General features: G+C 39.7%; 1 protein-coding gene across 5 annotated transcripts in view; it reads right to left on the bottom strand.

Annotated features, from left to right (window-relative positions):
- Positions 1-13,014, bottom strand: part of rdgA (retinal degeneration A) — a 288,837-nt gene that overhangs the window by 136,701 nt on the left and 139,122 nt on the right. The gene's annotated exons all lie outside the window — the stretch shown is intronic.

Genomic DNA, 13,014 nt, shown 5'->3' with positions numbered 1-13,014 from the left:
ATTTCGTTAAAATACGAGGGGGAGTTAGAAAATAGGTCACGAATATTTTTGGTATAAGCGCTGTGGGATACGAACCTGAAAACATTTAAAATGTATCGACATAATTTCTCCAGTTTTCACCCACTTACATTGTTTTATCAGAGCTCAGGGTTACCAGATCACCATACACAAAACGTAGGACACAATTATTCACAGTAAATATTTCATATACCGTATATATGAAGGCAAAGCTAGTCTTTGCTCATTGGGGGGGGGGGGGATATGTGAAGGTAGGATCCCACACACATCACGCTTCGGCTGTACAGTCACGGACACTGCTGGGTTGTAACGATTCCATTGAAAGTCAATGTATTAATTACAAGCCGGCAGTGTCTGTGACTGTACGCTCCTCCAGTACAGTCGCCATTTTCGATACCGAGCTACGCATGCGCAGTAAATAAATCTGGTACCTAACCTGCCATCAAGCCGCATCGTGCTTATCATATCTTGTGGCACCTTTCGAAACTACTGTACCGGGCGCCTTTACAACTGGCTACCAGTGGCGTATGCTGGTTTTAACTAGTGGGTAATCTCCGACACTTGATTCATCCACCCACTCCTGAAGTCTCCCTGCAAATTTACCTCAACATCCATACAGGATTTATGAATATATATGTGAAAAATTTTACCTTATTGTTGTGACCACTGTCGAATAATTGTTGTGATTGCACTTGCAGTTAATCTACGTTTAGAATTTCAAATGATAAAACAAGAGAATATAATAAATCTATAAGAAAAAACCTGTAACAAAGAATATGAAAGGAATGCGGTAGTGAAATAAAAACCCTCAATATTAATTGAAGTGTAAAATTCAAGTTACCCCAGTACCCAGTCACTTGTGCATTCCCGATTTTTGTTTTTATACAAGGAAGTTTAAGTTCAAGATCTATGGTACAAGAGATGCTACTGACCTACCTACATTAACTATTTGAAATTTCTCCGGAAAAGATCCCGTTCCAAACATTTTCGCACGCAAATATTGTATTATATCCATTCATTGCCTTTAACTTCAGTGAACACAGCACTAGCACAAATACTAAACCACTAACAGCTAAACAAATATTAAATTCTCGAATCGCTACAACACGCATTCAATTCCCTGCCCCAATCTTCTATTGTGGTTCCTTCCTGCTTGACACAGAATTAAATTCCCTATGGATGTTGAAAAATTCCCTTTCCCAGCTTTATATTCCCTGCGATGCGCGAGGTTCTATAAGTTGGAATCATTGCGTTTTTTGTTTATATATTTTACATTCAAACATCTTTTATCATTATGATCATTGTTAATCTAAAGAGGGGGGAAAAGCAACTTAAATTACCTAATATATGTGTACGTATATATATAATTTATTTCTGATAGCCACCCAGCGTCGAATAACATGGGTACCTGGGGGAAACCCTGGGGGGTAAAGGTGGTCAGGGGCGTGATGCTGATCACATCACCCCCACTCATGACCGGATCAAGAAAGTGTGGGGCGTTACCCCCACACCCCCTATACGCCTCCATGGCGTGGTGCTAAGCACAGGGGAACACTTTACTTTTTTTTTTTTTTTTTAGCTTTCCCTTTTAAAAATTATTCATTTCTGTGAAAGAAGTACTCTCACTGGTTTTGAAGGCTACAAAGAAAGTAATCACGCATTTTAAAATACAAAAATGAAAAAAGTAAGCATATAAATAGTTTAATTACTTCATTAATCGATTGATTAAATTGTTATTTGACGTCGCTTTTCTGTCACTTTCGGCTAATCTCTACGAGTGATGATATGACATTGATGAAGGGACATTTACAAAGAACACCCATGCCTAGACCGGTATTCGAACCCTGAAGATCTGGCGTCGAAGGGAGCTGTGCTAACACTCCGCAACGGAGGTCGGTGTAATAGTTTTTTTTTTCCTTTGACAATATCTATTGAAATAGCAGAGATCAGGAAGACAGAAGCAAACGTAAAATGAGAATTTTCATAGAATTGGTTCGCAAATGTTGTTCAGATTTCTCTGTTTCTCGCGCATTTTCAGATGTATTTTCTCTTCTTTCCTTTTCAGTACGTAATTTGTGAACCCAGAAACCTGTTTCCTGATAAATTTCCCTGTCGTAAACAACACAGCTCCTACGATACAAAGGCCATCGGGGAAGAATAGCAGAAGAGGGTGCCAGCCGAGGGAACGGCAAAGGCTCTGGGGTGGAGAGTGCGACCGATGGACTCTTTCCAGAAGGAGCTTACCCTTGCCACGGAATAACCGCGCCTGAGAAGCAGTGTTTCCTTCCCCTCCCGTCAAGGGTTTTAAAGGGAGCCGGTGGAATCTCACCCTGACGTCACCAGATTCCACCAGCTGGAGAAAAAGCCTCACGGACATTCCGCGGCAAACGGTTGAAAACATTCGCGCGCTGGAAGCAAAGAAATATGTGAATCAAAGATTGGTTCGGAAGAATATTGCGAAGAAATAAAAAATAACTTTTTAAAAAATTATAACCGGGTCATCTCCGATTACCTAGGTGACCCAGAGTATACGCCGCTGCTGGCTACTGGAAAGCGACGAATCAACGGTTGGTTCGGTTGCGTTCGGCTGTCATCATTTACTTTCGTGTCCCCAAGATGAAGATGGCCGTATTTAGAAGGAGGGGTAGGGGTTGGAGGTTACAACCTCCCCCGGAAACTTCTGGTATGTTGAATTAATGGAAGTTGAGAAACCAAAATCAGAAACGCATTTTGTAAAAAAACAAAAAACAAAGCTTTACAAGAATAAAACAGGAAGACAATGCTGAGACGAAAGAGGTAGAATTTTCAACCTTTTGGAATTCTTGAAACTTGGGCGAAATAAAATTTTGTTCTCGGAGTAGCAGCCCATCCCCGACCCCTCCATTTTCACATAAATTGCAGTGTGGTTCCTGGTTCAGGATCAAAATTCCCTTATGATTGTACCCCTTGAAAAGAATTCAAACCTAGCACCTCCAGCTTCACCACCCTACAATCAGCAATTGGTGTTATATAACCTATTTAACTCATATGCAGTCCCATAAAACATATACTTGTACGTATAATGCATAGTGACTGTATATAATGCTGTCTGGTAAGTATAGAACAATTACCACTGTTCTACACACATTTTGTTACATGGAAGTACCCATTCTTTACTAATCAGAGGATGCTGAACACGGAAATGACATTAAACAAGTTCGATTGGCTCTCGTTTTAGCATAACAGAAGGGGATGGGGGAGAGGGGGCACATTGAAGCGAATAGCTCAACTCGAGTATATATGACAACACTGCTGACGATCTGGAATGTCGCATTCCAGTATATTACGCCATCCTTAGCTGTTTCAGATCCCCTCAACATTGGCCAGTTTGCATTTAGTTGTGCAGAGTCTCCAGAGTATTGTTAGATTTCGTATATGCACAGCGGTGTGGCAACGTTACATCCCAACAGCACTCCCAATCCGAAATGTCATGTATTCAGAGAAGTATTTCACCACATTTGACTGTTAGCGAACCCCACAAGATAACTAACTAACTCTCTAGCCTTCTTAAGCCCGAAGGTTTAAGAAAAATAAGCCTTCCCTATCCTGGGCAAGATCAATCCAATCTTTTCCATCCTTACCGATTTCCTTTAGGTCATTTCAACCTTGTCCCTCCATCTTCGTCTTGGCCCTCCTACAGGTCTCTTACCATCAGGTTTCCCAATAAGAATCCTGTAAACCACAAGATAACACAGGCCGAATTAAATGACCTAATCAGGGACTTAAAACTTCCCAAAAATAAAAAATTGTTGACCTTACGGCTGCAAGTGGAATCACCCGGTGGATGATGTGAAGGTTCTACGCCCTAACACAAAGAATTTCTTCCATTTTTCGAAACAAAAGGGGACCTGGCTGTGAGCCATGACAAAGGCTTCTTTGCATCGATGAATATATCACATAAAACCGAGGACTGGAGACTTCTCATTGATTCCTTAAGTTCCCTTAAGCAGTTTTGCTGCACAACGGTATTGTTCTAACTTCAATTCCTATTGTCTATGTAGTTGACATTGGAAACTTATGAAAACATGAAAGAAATTCTTCGGTGATGGTGAGTGAACTGCATGGAATGCATTTAGAAATCTGTGTCATAGTTTTCTGGGGAACGGGAGAGCAAAGAACTATGAACAACTCGTGGAGAATCTTCTGACGTCTTACGAGAAGACTGGGTGGGAATTCAACATTCATAGTATTACTTAATTACTTTTTCTTAGTGCTGTGCTGTTAGTGTTTTTTACTGTTCAAGGGATCTATTTCAGTAAAGAAAGGATACTTTCTCCTGTACAACACAAAAAACATTCTTGTCGAGGATTCAGTAACCATTTACTTCAAGTATTTGTGTGTGTGTGTGGGAGGGGCAGTGTTTAAAGTGGAGAACACGTTGAGTTATGCTTTCTCTCAGTTAAGAGAATTATCATAAAGCAGCACTAAATAAATTTTCATAGACGCTTTATCTTCTTTCACGGCACCTCTAATCTAAGCTTTCACCCTATAATTTCAAAATTTCAATTGTATTATTTCTTCCCAAATATCTCGGGGAGGGGGCGCCTCCTTTAGCGGGCGTTCTTAATACATTTATCAAGTTATGCCTACATTGCTTATGATAAATTTTATGTAACATGAATTATGCTTAAGAGCCAATGCATTGCTTATGGGTAACATAAATTATGCCGTAACTTCAAAAGAGAATATGAAGTGCATATTCATATTCAGGAGGTTAATTTCAGTAAGAAACAGCTACTTTCCTTTCTGTAACAGAAACAAAGCGAAAATTTGTAGAAGAGTGTTATGAGCATCTGGAAGGGAGGATCAAATCGGTCAATAGAGCCCCTAGAATTATTGGCATAGTTTATTTCAAGTTACACAGGATTTTTAAAAAATGTTATTGTTAATAAGAGAAATAGTAAGGTTCAGTTTGATAGTATTTGAACAGAATAACCGAGGTAGAAACTGCATTAGACGATAAATTTAGTGTACACTACAGAAACCAGTTCATATATTTTTTCATAATCTACAAAGGAGAATCAAAAAGTAAGGTGAATATTGAATTTATTCCGAAACGTGAATGAGTTCAAATAGGAAACTGCAGTATGTTATGCACATGCTATCACACTACAATTCCACATAGTCGCCACTGCGGTCCAAACATTTATTCCAGCGGGAGACCAAATCCTCCATCCCGGTCGCAAATAATTCTTGCTCCAAACTGTTGAGTCAGGTAAAGGTAGCCTCTTGCACTACTGCAACTGTGTCAAAACGTTTTCAACGGAGAGGTTTCTTCATAGTCCAAACAGATGGTAGTTTGAGGGGGCGAGATCGGGACTGTACGGAGGGTGTTCGAGAACCTCCCACTTGAAACCACCGATGTGTGCACGGGTGCGTTCGGCTGTATGCGGTCTCGCATTGTCGTGCAAGAACACCACACCCTGTCGTAGTGTTCCTCTGTTGTTGTTTTTTGTTCCTCTCTTTCTGGTATGGCGGTTTTAAGTCTATTCATAGTTTGGCAGTACCTCTTCGCTGTAATTGTTGTACCCTGTGGCAGGAATTTCACATGAATAACTCAGAATAAATTCAATATTCACCTTACTTTGTGATTCTCCTTTGTACTTTTTAATCGAAAATAAATGTCTATACAGTTTTGAAAATTCCAAATTTTAAGTTTTATGTGAGAGGTCAAACAACAAATTTTATGGCTAAAATTTCCATCTAACTTAAAAAAGATTTTTCTTAAATAACGAGTCTAAAAGTTAATAACAAACTAGAATAACTATGCATTGCAATACACTAACTGTATTAAATGTACAAAAGACAATGAAAAACACTTGTGCTGGATATTAATTCATCTGGTGGATGGAGAAGAATACAATAAGGATATAATAACAGCAACACTACTACTACTACTACATGGAATACAATTAGTTTATGATAATTGCTATTGCAAAATATTCATTTTTGTTATTATTCTTATTCAAATTTTATCAATGACCTGATCCCTCCTAAAATTTCTAGCGAAACCATTCCTTCCGAAATTATTTCCTGCCTACGGACATGGCGAGTCACATGCAAGGACCGTTCAAGTGAAAGAAAATATGTTTCTTCTTTTCTTCTTGTATTCAAAGTTTACTAGATGCAACCGTGCATTCATCCTGGCACCCTGCCAAAGAAGATCTCAATTTCCTTAGCTCACACGACAACCCCTGGCGCGGTGCACAGGGAAGCAGGGAACCAGAGCCAGTGTTTCCAAATACCGTTACCACAATTACCCATGTAAACTTTTAATAAAAATTTCCCTCTTCGTCTAATTTCTTATAAATTTAAGGTGAAGTACTATTCGGATCTGATTTTCTGTCCGATCAAGGAAGTCGAGACCAGACCGAGACAACGAGTCTACGTGCGAAATGGAAAGAAGGTAAAAATATGCACGAACAACGCCGTAGGTTTGTGATCAGTATTTCGTTTGTATGCGTTCGGTTCTCTAGTATATTAACGCTCGATTTATTGCGTTTATGATGGATTTTGCAACTTCTTAACTCATCTTAACGCATTTTGCCTGCGACGTTACTATGTGTGAAACTTCAGTGTTGTTTCAGCAAAAGAACCTGTTTCCCCTTATCCGTTCCATCCCTATTATGCAACTGGACTCGTCCAGTCAACGCATGCGCATGGCCATGAGGCAGTGTGCTGTGCCCTAAGGCTGGCCTAATTTTAGGACCTCGTTTAGGTATTTGTGGCGCATCGAAAAATATCAACAAATACCGAAATTACCGTTGTAATCACATAATGTACACTCATGTTCAGATCAGATCAGGGCACATACTTCAACTGTCTAACCTTACAAAGCGTGGCACTTCATGTGAACAGTAGTGTACATTATGTCTGGACACACTGGCGGCGATTGGGTATCAAAACTGGGGGGGGGGGGGACAAGAACAGTTTACTTTCTCTTGGTAGACAAGGTTAGCATAGTGCGGGGCAAAAAAGTGGGGAGGGGGCGCAACTGACCCCATGCCCCTTTCTGTTTGGACAACGATAGAAAAGAAGCTAAGAGGGGAGAATGAAATGATTGAAAGGAGAATAACAAAAATATCTATGAATCACTTAGCTAAGAATTTAGTGAAACAGTGCAAGATTAGTGAAAGAAGCAGATAAAGAGGAGGAGGGAATAAGGAAAATGCACAACTTTTTCCCCCTTTGTAAGTGGCAGAGCAGCCACAGGCTGAACTTTGCTCATGAATAAAGAATTTCTAAAGAAAAAAAAACGTGTGCTAGTGCTATAGTCCCAAGCGTCACACCTTTTATTGTTTGTACACTGCAAACTTGAAATAAATTATATTGTATTCTATCACAATGGTACGATTTCCGGCATATCGATATTTTCATCAGCACCCTAGAAATATCACAGAGGTTCTTCCTTAACATTTGCTGGGTCAAATGTTGAATTCCCTGCACAGAGAGAAATTTGCACGCATGTGGCAACACTGCTCGAGAGCCTTATGTTTACACGTAGCGTACATAAAGTAGAACCTCGAAGAGGAAAAGAAGAGGCGCACGTTCCATTCATAACAGAAAGTAGGAAGCGTGACAACACGGAACGGCTCCCCACGGGGAACAAAAGTAGAAGAAGAAGCCGCTCCTTTCTCTCGTGGCCCACCCCACAGGACTCGTTCGTCGGCGTCTTCTATGCATGAGGGGCCGTATTGATGTGACGCAAAGTGATTCTAAGAAGAGAGCCCAACCGTACTCAACGTCTCTTTCCTTGACACTGAAATATATCTCAACTAAATGTGTAGGGCAATAAATGAAACAGTGGTGCGTTATGCATTCCATTCTCGCAGTAATATTTAACGTCGCGTATTTCCACTTCGAGGTCGATGGAGCTCTGACGACTGCATTTGCATGCGGTTGTCTCAACGATACCGATGTTAGTAGCGACCGAATTTTTGGAGGAAAAATAAACTTCATGAAAGTCACACTTTAATACGTGTGACATTCAGCGGAATAATAGTCTAACGGGAATTTTCCCAGTCTCACAACGTTGAGAAATTACGTAGACAGTACAGATTATAATCAAGCTACAGAAACTATTCAGCACTGCTTCTGTCTTGTAGAAAACTTTTCGAACAACAAAGCGCACACAAAAATTCGGAAATCACAAGAAAATTAAGATGCACTACAACAAGCCTTTAAAATGCTCGAAAAGCGATATTATTACATGCAGTGGTGGTATCTAGCGGCAGTCTAGGCCACAGCGGTTCAAGTAGTTGAAGTTTCATTCACTGGCGGCGCATGGTTGCACAGACATAGATTTTTAAAATCGGGTTATTCTTTTTAAAACACGCTCTACATAGTGCTTTTATCTGGCGGTACGCAACGGTACGCCGAACCGGCATAATTTTATTCTAGCGAAAGAAATTTGTGTGTGATATGATATGCGCGTTCATTTATGGACATAACACAATATTTTTAGTATCAACAAACCAACTTTAAGATTACCTGAACTTTTCTACCCAGAAAATGGGTAGATAAAAATGGATATATGTATGTTTGTTTCGGCATAACTCTCGAACGCCTGGAGCAATTTCAACCAAACTTGGTACACATATGACTTACAATCTGGATAGAAATACTGTGGGGGTAAGACACCCCTAGGGGTGGGGATGGGAAGGGGGCGACATGTAAAAATAATCGAAAACGACCGATATTAGTGTGAAATCCATAGCTTTCGGGGTCGCTAAGATGAATAGTGACACTCCCTATGCCGTTCAATTTATTCACTCTTGCTCCTGGAGGTGAAACTAAAAATGTTGTTTATAACCAAGTTTTGAGTTAAATTAATACTATAGTGAATTTGTAAAATATTTTACTTTGAAATTTGTATACTGTACTTATACTTTTAAATACATGTAAATAAAATTAGTTACATTTTACACTATAGTTACAATTCATTATTTTCCTGTCCAATAGAAGATTTGGATAAATAAATACCCGGGCAACGCCGGGTAATCAGCTAGTGCTATATAAATAGGGCCTCCTAGATGGCGCAGTGGTAGCGTCATCGCCTTGTATTCAAGGGGTTCCGGGTTCGATACCCGGTGAAGGCGCATAGTGGTTCGGATCCCACTTTAAACTGTAGGCCAAGTCCCGATTATCCACTCTGTGCAAAAGTGGACTTAAAAACAACAATTCAATTCTATATAAAGAGATTGTATTCACAACGAAAGAAAAATAAAGAACTGAAATCCATTTTGTCGACTACATTAGCGAATACCAGTTTCTTTCTGGAGCCGTGATAGTCCAGTCGGTATGGCGTCTGACCGCCACACAGGCGACTCGAATTCGATACGCGGGGTGATATAAGATAATATTTTTTTCCGGTCTTGTCCATACATAAAGAGGCTCTGGGGTTCACCTAACCTCAAATGAATAAGGGCAACCCTCGGGGATTAAGCGGCCGGAGGATGGTGCTGATTAGATCACCTCCAAAAAAATGGTCGTAATGGAGAATGTGCGGGTCCTTGCCTCCACATCTCCTCTTTCATGGCACGTTGAAATGTACACGGGGAACTTTACATTCACCCGTCTCTCTCTCGTCAGCATTAAAACAAACAACCGTTTCTTTGTCGTCTAGAATTTCAAATAACCACCTCTTTCTTGTGTAGATTAGTAAACATTCATAGCTTTCATGTCCCGATTATCAAACACCCATTTTTTTTTCTCATCATCAAATATCTGTCTTGCTCAAAACCTTTTATCTCGTCCTGATAGGTGCATTTCGTTCAATCACCTTACTTCTTATCATGGGCGTCGCCTGCAATTCTTGTAGGGGGGGGGGGGTCACGAATTGATAAAACTCGAATAAGTAGAAATAATAACAATAATAGTTATTATGCTTGTGATTATTATAAGATAATGCATTGTAAACTAATTGAAAGAAACAAATTTTATTGCAAATTTATTATTATCATATAGATGGGGCGACCTTTCTACTCTATCCACCAAATAGTGAATATCCAGCACAACGTTTTATCGTTTCTTTTTCATTTAACATAGTTATTCTATTTTGTTATTAACTTTGACACACCTCGTTCAATAAAGAGAAAGATTTAAAAGTTAGGGAAAAATTTTAGTCGTAGTTTTATGTTGCGTGCCCTCTCACATAAAACTCTATTTTTTTGGAATTTTGAAGACTGTGAAAGCATTTATTCATTGGTTTAAATGGCAGAAGATGAAAACATGACCTGGTTCCTCTATTTTACACTCATTTTTTTGGTTTAACGCATTTTTGAATGTTTGAATAATAAGCAACTGAACTTTACTTATGTTATTAACAATAAAAGTAACACAAACTTTGTGCTTTTGTAACTTGAAATGAAAGATGTCAATATCCACGGAGAGGGGGGGGGGGGTTCCGAGAACCCCGACGTCCATGCTTCTTATGGTCATTTGTAACGTATTTGCCGACTTACTTTCTGCAAAGAATTGCGTAACGAGGAAAATCCATGTCGAAATCTTGAACAAGAATAAAAGAATATGACCTCGCTTTAACGGAATGAAACTTCCTGGAAAGAAAAGAAGGGCTTTAAAGAACGAATGCAAAATCTTTCCGGCAGCGTTAAAAAGTCAATACTGAAAGTCGATGCCAAAACTCGTAGGCTGTGGCATCCACGACGCTCCTGAATCAATACAAGAGACTGGAAAGACTAAAGAAATGTTAGACGACTTGTAGCAGAAAGGAAAGACGCCGGTAACAAAAGCATGTACGAACGGTTCACCGGTTTCCCTCTCAAAGTATCATCCATACTCGATATTAGTTTAGCCCGTTCGTTTTAACGATTTGGACATTAAAAATCTTAAGAAAAGGATTCCTCATATATTATAGTAGAGTTAGGAGGCAAGTATGAAATGGTTCACCACCACCTTTATTCACTCTCTCAATGTGGAGTTCAAGAATTGAAACAGAATGTCGTATAGCACCGTTACCTACTGATGGTACCGAGACATAGTGTCCGAGAATCTCGCTCGCTCGAGACTTTGGCATAATGTTTGAAAAATTTTCACAAACCAATTTAAATTACTGTGCGACTTCTTCAGATAAACCAAGCTGATACCTAACTGATATTTTGTTTATAGTAATTACAGAGTAGATCAGGTACGTAGCGGCAGGGGGGTTACCCCCGTCCCCTGGCATTGCCGTCAGCCCCCCTCTGAAGATTGGTAAAACTAATTTATAAAATTTGTTTGCAGTGACCAGTGAAAATGCAGATAGCAGATATTAATCTTCTCAAAACTTCTTCATAAAAGGTTAAATTCAGAGAATACAGATATCACATTCATTCATCTGATTTACGAACCGAAGTCAAAGTAGCGGGAAGCAATTAGAATATTCTCTCGGCGTCAGCTATAAGTGGGAAGAAGGGGTGTGTGATATTGAAAAAAAATGTATTTGAATGACATTTCTACATTTTCTGTATTGTATATTAACTTAATGAACACCCACACATAATTTACCTTCATACAATACCGTTAAAACTTTTCAAAATGGACTTTGTTTAAAAAACCTCCCTGATAACCCGCGAGCCTCCCTTGGAGATTAATTCTGGCTACGGGCTCGGAGTAGATTCATTAGTGGCAATTGAGACCGGCGCTGAGTGGTTGCATAAAGTCAGGATAAAACAGTTTCTCTAGATTTCGCTGCGTCGAAACAATACATCAAACCAAAAAGCTTTATGAAGGAAACTTGTTTACTTTAATGACCTCTGTACACTGTGAAAGTTTGGCGGTGACACGCTGCAAGTGTTCATTGTTCCACAACGTATTTCGAGACACGAAACAAGACCGAGACAGACGCTTACAGCTAGAGTTGAGTTGAGTTGTTGTTTTAAGTCCACATTATGCTCAGATAGGCTAATCGAGACTGGACCGACAGTTTAAAGCAGTTTAAAGTGGGATCCGAACCACTATGTGCCTCCACCAGGTATCGAATCCGGGACCACTTTATTACAAGGCGACCACGCTACAACTGCGCCATCGGGGAGGCCCGAGTCGAGACCGAGATATGCATTTACACCTTGCTCGAGACAAGACAAAGACAAGCCTTTACAACTCGAGACCAAGACTGCCAAATCTCGTCTCGTCTCGATCGTGAACATTTCCCTTACTTAAGAAAAAGTATGTAAAGGGGGGGGGGGGAGTAAATTGCGATGGATAATTTGCTATTTTTTGTCCTAGTGGTATACTGCACGTTTTATTCCATAGTGTATTGTTAGCTATCATCTGATGACACCTCTGAACCATAACTACACTCTGCACAGGCACTATCTATCCTTCCTCAAAGTTCACAAATTAGGCCCTTGTATACCAATCAATTTACTATTGCATGGGGCGCGCAGTTAGTTCTTAAAAGAACACTGTCTGGAAAGTGAAAAACATCCCTTGATTGTTTTTCCATGTTTTCAATGTTTAAGGAAAAAATAGGTCAAAGTGAACCATTTTCTCTTCCCGCCAAGTTCTCGCAGTTATTAGCTTCCTTTCCTCCGTTTCAAAACGTCGAGGCGACGTTACTGGAACATGAAACCTAAAAACTCTTCACGTCTCCTCTCAAGCGTCAGGATAAATTTCAACAATATCGTATGACTAAAGACCGGCCTCGCTCAGTTTCCTTCCGATCAAGTGACGAAAAGATTAGATTAATTTACCTAGAAAATATTGTTGTATTTTTATTTATTTTTTTTTGCACAGAAAGGGGAGACAAAATCAGATATTCTCTTTACATGTAAAAACTTTTTAAAGTAATGGTAATTCAATCTTGCATTTCTAAGGCCATAGGTAAAAAAAATCACTTGTCACGTACCCATTCTCAAAAACGACTAACATTATCCCGGGAATCAGGAGTCGGGCATTTTGGTGCCGGACATTCTAGTGGGAGCATTTTGGTGCCAGTCTAATTTGGTGCAAGCAACA

The sequence above is a fragment of the Lepisma saccharinum genome, chromosome 6 (genome assembly GCF_977018435.1).
Source record: "Lepisma saccharinum chromosome 6, izLepSacc3.1, whole genome shotgun sequence".
Lineage (NCBI taxonomy): Eukaryota > Metazoa > Arthropoda > Insecta > Zygentoma > Lepismatidae > Lepisma > Lepisma saccharinum.
Note: the sequence above shows the minus strand (reverse complement) of the source record. Positions and strands in the feature narration are given on the sequence as shown.